This window comes from Ailuropoda melanoleuca, chromosome 5 (genome assembly GCF_002007445.2).
Source record: "Ailuropoda melanoleuca isolate Jingjing chromosome 5, ASM200744v2, whole genome shotgun sequence".
Lineage (NCBI taxonomy): Eukaryota > Metazoa > Chordata > Mammalia > Carnivora > Ursidae > Ailuropoda > Ailuropoda melanoleuca.
In genome coordinates, this window is record NC_048222.1 from 129,679,955 (window position 1) to 129,692,044 (window position 12,090).

The window sequence follows — 12,090 nt, forward strand, 5'->3', positions numbered from 1 at the left end:
TTTGCTTGTGCTTGAGGTGGCCAGGCTTTCAAAGTCTATGATGGCCTGGGAAATCTCAGTGTTCCTAAATAAGTGGCATACAGCATTTAAAATAGGTAATCTGGTGTTTTCTAATAAACCATGTAGAAGGAATTTTTTTTTCTGGCATTTCAGATACTCTCAGGCATGCTGGAACAATGACAATGGGAAATGAGAGTTTTAGAAATAGATATCTATAAATTGACACCGAGTGAAATGTAAAATAATGAAGAGGTTGATTAGCTGTATCTCGGGGGCAAGTGGTGGAATTAGGGACAGTGGTTCTTGACCCAGTGGGACTATGAGTGAGGCGGATCAAAGGGGGAGCCAGGTGTCAAAAGATGCACATAATAACTCCAGAGAAATAAAAGAGGGAACTGAAAATAATATTTCTTGGTATGTGATTCTGAAAATATATTCTTCATAACACACGCAGGCACAGGAGATAAAATGTCAAAATACTCCGCTGTAGGAACCCTATACTTGTTTTCCTTCCCTTGAGAAAGTGCTCCTTCATTTGAATTGGCAGGATTTTAATGAAATAGCGGAGTGTAACCACTCAGATTTAAATCTGGCCTGGACTGTGGGGGAAATATGCTACATCTCACTTGTACATAAAAGACAGTATAGAGAAGGTCAAGCGTGAATGTTTCCTTTGGGATTAGTTTTGGGGAACTACTATCCCTTTGAAAACACTCCTTAATGACTAATGTTGTTTTCTGATTGGCAAAGTATAATTCAGAGACCACAGAAATGATTGATACAACAGTTTTCCAATGTAAATGGAACTGTAATTTCATTTGAAAAGAAGCATGTCCAAGGCTTAAAAGTAGCATTTGCTAAAATTTCGTAACATACATGTGCCAGGAAATTCAATCATTAGAAATGATTTACTTGATCAATTTTTACTGAACAGAATTATCCTAATTTCAATAATTTATTTTCTGGTGCTTTTAGTATCTTTTTTTCTTCCCCTACTCTCTGGCTTCTGATGAGGTGCTGTCAGAGTGGCCCAACAGTGGGAGTGAACTAATTATGTCATGCAGTGTCATTTCCCTGTTCGTGCATTTCCAGGTTAGAGATTCATGTGCAAACTGAAAGGCTATTTTTTTTTTTTAACTTCAGTCCTCTGATATTGGAATGGGCAGGTCGGTTGTTAAAGAACAATGAACTTTGGGAATGAGGGTTAAATTTGTAAATTTCTCAAGGGCATTTTAAATTTTTTTATTTTTATTTTTAATTAAAAATTTTTTTTTATTATGTTATGTTAGTCACCATACAGTACATCATTAGTTTTTGATGTGGTGTTCCATGATTCATTCTTTGCATATAACACCCAGTGCTCCATGCAATACGTGCCCTCCTTAATACCCATCAAGTGCATTTTTAAAATCCATTATTTTATCTGTTGTTTTTCTCTCCCTTTTGGCATTATGTCTTTTTGTTTTGTTTTGTTTATAATTGACATAACATTGTATTAGTGTCAGGTGTACAACATAATGGTTTCATATTTGTATATATTGCCATATGATCACCACAGTTAAGTCTTAGTTGACATCAGTTATCATACATAGTAACACTTTTTTCCTTATGAGAACTTTCAATATCCACTGTCCTTGTTATTTGCAAATATGCAACACAGTATTATTAACTACAGTTACTATGCTGTAATTACATCCCCACTGCTTATTATTTTATAATAGAAATTTGTGCCTTTTGAGCTTCTTCACCCATTTTGCCCACCCCCAATCCCCACCTCAGGCAACCACCAATCTGTTTTCTGTATCCATGAGCTCATTTTTTGTTTGTTTTCTAGATTCTGCATATAACTGAGGCCTTATGGTATTTATTTTTTCTGTATGACTTATTTATTTAGACTAATACTCTCAAAGTCCATCTATGTTGTCATAAATGACGAGATTTGATTCTTTTTATGGCTGAATAATATTAGACACATACCCATCTCATTTTATCTGTTCATCTATTGATGGGCATTTAGGTTGTTTCCAGATCTTGGCTAATGTAAATAAAACTGCAATGAATGTGAAAAGCATATACCTTTTTGAATTAGTGTTTTCATTTTCTTCAGATAAATACCCAGTAGTGGAATTGCTGGATCATATGGTAGTTCTATTTTTAATTTTTATGAGGAACCTCCATATTGTTTTCCATAGTGGCGGTACCATATTGCATTCCCACCAACAGTGCATGAGGGTTCCATTTTCTCCAACACTTATTTCTTGTCTTTTTGATGATAACCATTCCAATAGGTGTGAGATAATATCTCATTGTGTTTTTGATTTGCATTTCCCTGATGGTTAGTTATGTTGATTGAGCACCTTTTTGTGTATCTGTTGGCCATTTGTATGTCTTCTTGGAAATGTCTATTTAGATCCTCTGCCCATTTTTAGTCCGATTGTTTGTTTGTTTTTGCTATTGAGCTGTATGAGTCCTTGATATATTTTGTGCACGAATCCCTTATCAAATATATGATTTGCAAATCTTTTCTCCCATTCAATATGTTGCCTTTTCATTTTGTTGGTGGTTTCTTTTGCTGTGCAGAAGCTTTTTAGTTGGATGTAGTCCCATGTGTTTATTTTTGCTTTTGTTTTTGCACTTTGGTGTCAAATCCAAAAGTCTTTGCTCAGATTTGTGTCAAGGAGCTTATTGCCTCATAGATTTTGTGTTTTCAGATCTTACATTCACATCTTTAAGTTTCTTCCTAATGCTTTTCTAAGAGGTAAGTGGGGAAAGGGCAAGGGTGTGTTATTTGTGTGAGTTTTGTTACCTGAGTACATTGTGTTTTAGAGGATGAGATGAGGATCATGAGAAAGCAGTTTACTATTCAAAGGCTTTTATAGTTTATAAATAATACTTTTTGATTATGGTCTGTGGTTATTCATAATATCTTTGTTCTCATGATATTCAATGACAAATTCACTGATTTATCCACTGTCCCATCAGAAATGGGGAAAGTCTTAGATAGGTTGTTGTAATGATTTGACTTCAAGACTCTGTTTACTGTTGTTGTTATCATTATTATTATCATTATTATTATTGCTACTCAATATACATTTAAAAAATTAATTAAAAAAATAATAGCAATTTTAGGTTTAGGTTTACAGAAAAATTGAACAAAAAGTACAGAGAGTTCCTGTATATATACATATATTATCCTCCCCTGCTCTCCCCCAGCTGTTTCCCCTATTAGTAAATCTTGCATTGGTGTGCAAGTTACAACTGATGAACCAATATTAATATTATCATTATTAACTGAAGTTCAGAGTTTACCCTAGGGTTTACTCTGTGTTGTACTATTCAGTGAGGTTTTGTTTGTTTGTCGTTTTGAGGGAGAGAGAGGGCAAGTTGTGGGGAGGGGTAGAGGAAGAGGGAGAGAGAGAATCTTAAGCAGCCTCCATGCCCAATGTGGAGCCACCACAGGGTTCGATCTCACAACTTTGAGATAGTGACCTGAGCTGAAATGAAGAGTCGGACACTAGACCAACTGAGTCATCCAGGTGCCCCTCACTGAGTTTTGATAAATGTATAATATTATGTATCCACCAATATTGTGTCATACAGAATAGTTTTACTGCCCTAAAAATCTTTTGTGCTTTAACTAATTCCTCTCTCCAACTCCCACCCTCCTCCCACTGAGCCCCTGGCAGCCAGTGACTATTTTACCATCTATATAGTTTTGTCTTTTCTAGAATGTCCAACTGTTAGAATTATGTACCATGTAGCCTTTTCAGACCGGCTTCTTTCACTTAGGAATTTACCTTTAGGTTTCTCAGTGTCTTTTTGTGGCTTAAGAGCTCATTTCTTTTTATTGTGGATAACATTCCACTGTAAGGATATACTACAGTTTATCCATTGTCCTATTGAAGGACATCTTGATTCTTTCCAGTTTTTGGCTATTCTAGTCTTTTGATGCCAACAGCCACTCTTTTTCCCTGTGGTAGGCTGAAAAACGTCCCTCCAAAGATACCCAGGTTCTAATCTCTGGATGTTGTGAATGTTACCTTATGGCAAAAAAGGACTTTGCCCATTGGAATAAATTAAGGATCTTGAGATGGCAATTTAGCCTGGATTATCCTAAATGAAGTCACATATTTCCTTATAAGAAGGAGGCAAGGAGAGATTTAATAAGAGAAGGTGATGTGACAATGGAGGCAGAGATTGAAGTACGGTGATTATAAGCCCAGGAATGCCAGCAAGCCACCAGACACTGGGAGAGGCAGGGACCGATTCTCCCCAGAGGGAGTGTGACTCTGCCTAGATCTTGTTTTCAGCCCATTGAAACTGATGTTGGACTTCTGGCCTCCAGAACTGTGAGAGGATGGATTTATGCTGTGTTCACCCACCCCATCCGTGGTGATTTGTTACAGCAGCTGCAGGGAATGGATACTCTCCCTGTGCCACGTTGGAATCAGTCTGGTGAACATTATTACTTAAGGAACTCTGTTGAAGCAGTTTGTGTTCCCCACGACCCAACCCTACCCCAAACATGAATTATGAGCAGAGGCAAAAAGGTCTAAGTGTAGCTGGAGCTGATTCATCTTAGCAGGTGACTGTCAGTTCTTTCCTGCTGCTGTGACTCTCTTAAGCTGCCTAGTTTCTGATTTTTTTCTGAGACTGGTTCTTCAGCTTTTGCCTGGATCCTATGAGTATATGCATATCCTTATAACAGATTCATTTATTAATGTAGGCAGAGTTGTTTTCTGTTTTTTTTTTAATTCTATATAGTTGCCTAGAAATGCTGCTCTTGATTTTCTTGTTTCCATGAGTTATCATCTAATGTTACTCTTGATTCAACTTTCAAAATTCAAAATGAGAGTTTAGTTGTTGCTACTGAGTTGCTTTCGTAAGGCAGATGAGAACCCCTATGGCATTCTTAATCACATGAATATGTGAGGGCCTCTAGAATGAAAGGGGGGGTAAAATAACTTTTTGTTGTGATATATCAGTAGGATTTTTCTCTTTAATAATAATAATAATAATAGAAAATTCACAAAAACAATAAAGAGCTGGGAATGGGAAATGATGAAAGGTAGAATAAACACTACAAAATTATCAAATTCATTTTTAACAGTTTTAGTTTAGACCGTACGAGTATATCTATAACGAAGCAAATAATAGCACACAGAACTCAGCTTGTGTTCCTTTTTTCTGAATTTCATTTTAACAAATATCAGGCTATGCCAGTTTCTGGAGCACTGAACAAATAAAGACTTTGGGCATGACCCTTGCACAGAGCATGATGCATAGCAGGTTATCAATTGAATGAATGATTGAATGAGCAAACATGAATCTAATGAGCAGGTGAAGCACAAAGGTGAAGGTTAACTTCTTTAGAATGAGGTCATTCCTAAGATACCACCTGATGTAAACTCCTGTAGGAAATTTGTGAGCCATAATCATTCATTATATTGATCTGAAAGTGGTAGAAAAAATTGAGAGAAAATAAGTAGAAAAATATTTCCAGCCTTATCTTATAAAAGCAAAACAGTGAGATGAAATCTTTCCTCTTTGTAGCATCATGAAGCAATGGTGACCTGCTTGTGTAATCTACAAAGGAAATGTTTGTTTATGTGACCCCTTACCTATGCCTTTAACGTTCAGAAGGGAATGAAGCATGAGAGACTATGGACTCTGGGAAACAAACTGATGGCTTCAGAGGGGTGGGGGGTGGGGGAATGGGGTAGACCGGTGATGGGTATTAAGGAGGGCACGTATTGCATGGTGCAGTGGGGGTTATATGCAAATAATGAATCATGGAACTTTACATCGAAAACTAGGGATGTACTGTATGGTGAGTAACGTAATATAATAAAAAATTATTATTAAAAAAAAGAAAAAAAATTAGTCCATTATCGAAAACTCTCACTATTAAATAATCAGGGACATCAGGGCGAAGCAGGGAGTGGTGTGAGAGAGTTCTTTGTTTCTTTCCTAGCTACGCAGCCATCCCTACCACGGGCAGGTGCTCTCCTCCCCGCCACCACCAGCAGCCGTGGGTGTTTTCATTCACCTGCCCCACCCTGCCCTGTATGCACACACCCTCATACAGTTCTGCTTCTTCATCCTGTGACGTTTTAGCTGGAGCTGTCAGTTGTTCAGTGCATTGTGGTTTTTCCCTGGCGCATCTGGGATGAGGGTGCTTCAAATATGACAGGTAGAAGGGGAGAACAAAGGAACAGCTTCCTGGTCCAACATCAGGGTGACATACAAGGGAAATAAGCTGTTCTCTTGCGAACACAAACTATCTCTTAGCACACGACCCTAGTGTTTTATTATGTTGGCAGAGCCTTTGTCTGCCTTTGTTGATTTACCAAGGTCTCCTAAGATTGCTCAATTTTTAGCATAATGCTTGCACTATCATGCTAAAAATTCTCTGTTGCTTTCTTCTGCTGTACATCTGTTTATCATTCTAGCTAGACAGGCTTTGTAGGAGGGAGAGTAGACAGCTACAGATGTGCTATGGTTTGGGTATGGCAAAAGACCAATTTACTCACACTATTTCTTGGTTCCTTTACTTCCTGTTATTTTTCTATTAGTCTTTTCCTGAATGTTATTTTAAAGAAAACATGCATTAAGGTTATCACAAATTGATTTACACGATTACTTCCCTGTCAGACAAGAGAGCCTTCTGGGTATGAGACACAGAGGGGCTTGTTTGAATAGGGCAGAATGAGAATATAGAAGGAAAATTAAAGAGCCCCTGTAGAAGTGCTCAGAAAAAAGTCACATCCAGGCAGAATGCCACAGTTATTTTTGTGCCAACCAGGGGACCACCTGAGGTCATAGGCAGAAAGCAAGGAGGGCCAGCCCTGCTTATAATTAGAGGCACTGACAAGTTTCAGGGGGCTGACAATTCCTTGCAAATGATGTTCTTCTCTACTAAAAGTGATATTGTTTTTAATTTTCTATTTGAAAATGATTTCAAACTTACAAATGGATAGTATTTTAAGAAGGCATGTATTTTGGTAAAATTCCTGAAGGTCTCAGGGAGTAGGAGTTTGCGGAGACATTAAGATGAATTCCTGTTTCTTATGCCCTAGGTGGATGGGTGCTGAGAAGGAGTATGGTGCAGGGGTTATGGGGAACTGTGCTGCTTTCTCTTGTGCTGCTCTTGGCTTCCTGTAATGCTTCCCCTTTCTTTCTCTTACTTGCCTTCCTTCATCTTCTTCTGTCTCTCTACCTTTATTCCTTTTCTTTTTCCTATCCCTCCCTTCCATTTTTAGATCCTACTGAAAATTTGCTCAGCTATATGAGCCTCAGTTTTTTAGACAATAAAAGGAGAACAAAAATGTCCCCTTTACAGTGTTTAAGGAGGGTTAATATATGTAATGTGGGATAATGTGTAGTGTTCCTGGTTGAATGCCTAGAACAGAACACAGGTTCAATAATCATTTCCCTTCCTGATTCTCATTGTTTTTGTTCATAAGATGCTGATTAATAACTATGTCTTTGTGCTATGGTGATATACCTAACAGAAACACCAGATACAGCACACACACACACAAAAATAAAACAAAAACCTCTCACTATTCCAAAGCTACAGAAATGAATAATTATGGGTTGTACAAAACTTCTGGAGACATCCTACAGAGATACACGGAAAGTGCTCTATCTCAACCTAGAAGGAAGTAAACATGAACCTGGAAATATACATAGAAACTGTGTTTCAAGATGACTTGAAAATGTCCTGATGATAATAAAGACAGTGATATCAAGATCAAATTGACCTTTAAAGCCAGTACAATTCCAGTCCTAACTCCAATAGGTATTCTAAACTTTATGTAGAATAGCAAAGGTCCAAGAATAACAAGACACCTCTAAAGAACCAAGGCAGGACTACTTGCCCTACCAGGTATGGTATTTTATATTCAAGGATGGCCATTAAGATGGTGTAGTGTAGACACAAGGATAGACAAATAAACTAATGAATGGGTGAGAGGGAGAAGATGGCTGGGGAGTAGAAAGGCCAGAAGCAGAACTATTATATATGGAAGTTCAATATATGCAGAACACTGGAGAAATTACCCATAATATTTGGAAAATTGGTTATCTCTACAAAAAGTTTTCATTGATTTTCTACATCTTGCAATACACAATAACAACTTTAAAGTAGAGCAAAACTAAAATATAAAAGGCAAGATGCCACAACTTTTAGAAGGGCAAATGAGGAGAATATCTTTGGGACTTCCGGGTGGGAGGAATTTCTTAACAAAGCATACCAAAATACAGTCTAAAAAGGAAATAATTGATAAATTTAATTATGTTAAAAATAGGAGTATCTGTTTATCAAAATATACCATAAACAGGGGTGCCTGTGTGGCTCAGTCAGTTAAGCATCTGACTCTTGATTTCTGCTCAGGTCATGATAACGGGGTCATGAGATAGAACCCCTCACTGGGTTCCACACTCAGTGCAGAGCCTGCCTTAGATTCTTTGTCTCCCTCTCCCTCTTTCCCTACCCCTGCTTGTGCATGCTCTCTCTCTCTAAATAAATACATAGATAAAATTGTTTAAAAAATAACAGAAACAGAGTAAAAAGCAATTGGTACAGTGGAAAAAGAGATATACAACACATAAAACCATCAAAGGATATTTAGAATATATATTTGCAAAAAAAATCTTGCCAGAGACATGTATAGACATTTCACAGAGGAGAAAATGCAAATAATCATATGAAAAGATGTTTAATTTTGCTAATAACAAAGGATATGAAATATAATGAAATTGTATGCCTGCCATTTTATTTATCCTTATCAAATTGGCTAAAGAGTACAACCATCTCTGGGAATAACTACTGGAGGCAACAGTGACACTCACATTCTGCTGATAGCATTGTAGACTAATGCTTTGGAAAAAGCTGGTGTTATCTAACAAAGTGGAACGAATACCTGCTCTATGACCCAGGCAGTTAATTGCTAGGTGTATACTCTATACGAACATGTGTACCAGGAGGCATAAACAATAGTGTCCATAGTAGTGCTGTATATAATCGTGAATATGACCATATCCACAGCTACATGAATAAATCTTGAAGCTGATATTGATTAAATTAGGCAAAAAATTTATACATATTTTTTATGGAAAAAATGTCTACTCAAGTCCTCTGCCCATTTTTTAAGTTGGTGGTTCTTTTGATATTAAGTTGTGTAAGTTCTTTATATATTTAGGATATTAATCCTTTACCAGATGCATGATTTGCAAATATCTTCTTTCATCCAGCAAGTTCTTTTATAATTTTGTTGCTTGTTTCTTTTGCTGTGTAAAAGCTTTTCTAGTTTGATGTAACTCCATTTGTTTATTTTAGCTTTTGTTGGCCGTGTGTGATGAGAGTAGTTTCCCCCACCCCTGCAAAATTGCTAAGGCTGATGTCTATTTTCTTCTAGTAGTTTTACATTCAAGCCTTTAACCCATTTTGAGTTTATTGTTGTGTATGGTGTAAGATCATGGTCCAGTTTCATGTAGTTGTCCAGTTTCCCCAATACTGTTTATTGTGGAGATTGTCTTTTCCCTTTGTCATAGATAATTGACCATATGTACATGGGTTTATTTCTGGGGAGGAAAGAGAACCCTTGTACACCATTGGTGGGAATGTAAATTGGAGCAACCACTATGGAAAACAGTATGGAGGTTCCTCAAAAAATTAGAAACAGAACTACCATATAACCCAGCAATTCCACATCTGGATATTTATACAAAGAAAATAAAAACAACAATTTGAAGAGATACATGCACCCCTATGTTCATTGCAGCATTATTTTCAATAGCTAAGATAAAGAAGTAACCTAAGGGCCCATCCATAGATGAATGGATAAAGAAAATGTAGTGTACACACACACACACACACACACACACACACACAGGAAAATTACTCAGCCAGAAAAAAGAACAAAATCTTGCCATTTGTGACAACATGGATGAACCCAGAGGGTACTAGTTAGGTGATATAAATCATTCAGAGAAAGACAAATGCCATATGATTTCACTTATATGTGGAATCTAAAACACAAAACAAAACAGGAACAGAGTCATAGATGCAGGAAACAAACTGCAGGTTACCAGAGTGGGGAGGAGTTGGGGGTAGTGAAATAGGCGAAAGGGATTAAAAGGTGCAAACTTCCAGTTATAAAATGAAGAAGTCATGGGGATATCATATACAGGATAGGGAATATAGCAATAGTATTGTAATAACTATATGGTGACAGATGGTAACTGCACTTATGGTGGGGATCACTTCATAATGTATTAAAATATAGAATCACTATGATATACAGCTAAAACTAATAGGATATTGAATGTCCATTATACTTCAATAAAAATCATACAGTACTTTATCAATAGATATGCATGTAGTGTATACAGTAAAACAAGGATATGATTAATTTATAACTGTTCTCTAAGCAGGGAAGGATGGGGAGATAATTGGGAGGGGAATACGGGAGATTTCTGGGATTACTTATAATGTCTTTTTTATTTTAGGTAGTGTGTCCATGAGTGTTGTTTAATTATAACTATTTACTCTGTGTATATATCTTATATATTTTATATATACGTATACGAACATATGTATACGGATATATAGTTCACATACACAAAGCCTGAAACAGTGCTTGGTACAGAAAAATTACTTAATAAACGTTAGTTTTCCTTTCCTCTCCCTCTACCTTCTGTCACATGACTATGACCTGATTAAATCCTTTGAGCTTAAGTAGGTGATGGTGAAATAACAAGGCTAGACCACTGTCAGTTATTCATTAGACTGTTCAAAGGAGACAACATCCCAATGCCATTAGTTAAGCAAATACAACAGATGGAGCCAGTCTGGCTGAGTCTGGGATCGCTGATGAAGGAGCTTGGCAAAACCTCGGTGATGATAGCTACAGCCAGCTGCCTTGTGCCAATTTCTGGCTGAGCCAGTAATAGGAGCAGGTTTCTCTGAGAAATGACTGCCATGCCTGTGTGTACAGATTATTTTATCTCAATGTCTTTCAGTTGGAAAGCAATTGGCAAATTTAAACTTTGTATTTAGATCCATGTCCCATATTTTGTAGCATCGTTGATGTTATTATTTAATGGTACCTTGATGGGCCAGTCTACTTTTTTGACTTCCTGAAACCCTTCTGTTTGCCTCAGAGATGATTTTTGCATTTGTTATCAATTGTTGAAAATTTAGCAAGCAAACCGCTGTAACACATCCTCTTTGAAAACAGGTGTCACCATTAAACAAATCTTGCTCTTTAATATTTTTTAAAAAGAATTTGGGATAACGTGAATCATCATATTTGCTTTTTACCTTTGTATGCTAAATGGTGCTGCCTTAAGTAGTTCTGCCTTTGTAGGTCATTAAAGATTGTTGCTTTGTCTTCAGCGGGTGGCCAATTTCACATATCAAGATAATACTTGGTGGTTTTTTTCAATGTTTAAGTATAGTGCATATAGTAATATATAATAATAGTCTGTTATTATCCCCTTTATCTCAGAAATGAACAGAGATAGGCCAGAGGAATGAATTATGGGCTTGGCTCCTGTGACATTGACCATAAATTATAGCAGCAGAAAAAAATCTACAAGTTTATTTTTGATCTGAGTTTGTATGGCTGCCATGCTTTTAAAGTAACAAAGATCTCTTCTCCTTCCTCTTTGCTGATTCTGCTACTTATATGACATGGTCCAAGTTGTTTCCTCACCGTATCTCCATTTTCAGCAGAGGGAAGGGGAAAAAAGAAAAGGGAGAAAGAGCATACTCCTTTCTCTTAAGGTCATACCATGGAAGCTGTACTCATTTCTACTCATATATCATTGACCAAAACTTAGTCACATGGTTACATCTATTTCTATGACAATTAGAGGAGGACAAATGGCTACTGAGGATAACTTGATCTCTCTGCCCAGAGAAAGTTCCAGGACTTAAAATTAATGGCAGATTAACTTCCTGTGTCATTTTATCTCCTTTATTATTTTCCCATCTTAGAGGAAGTTCCTGTAATGTTGTATGCTTTTTACTGCAAAAGTTCCAAATCCCAGGCAACTCAAAATTGTAGTCTTTGCTCCTGT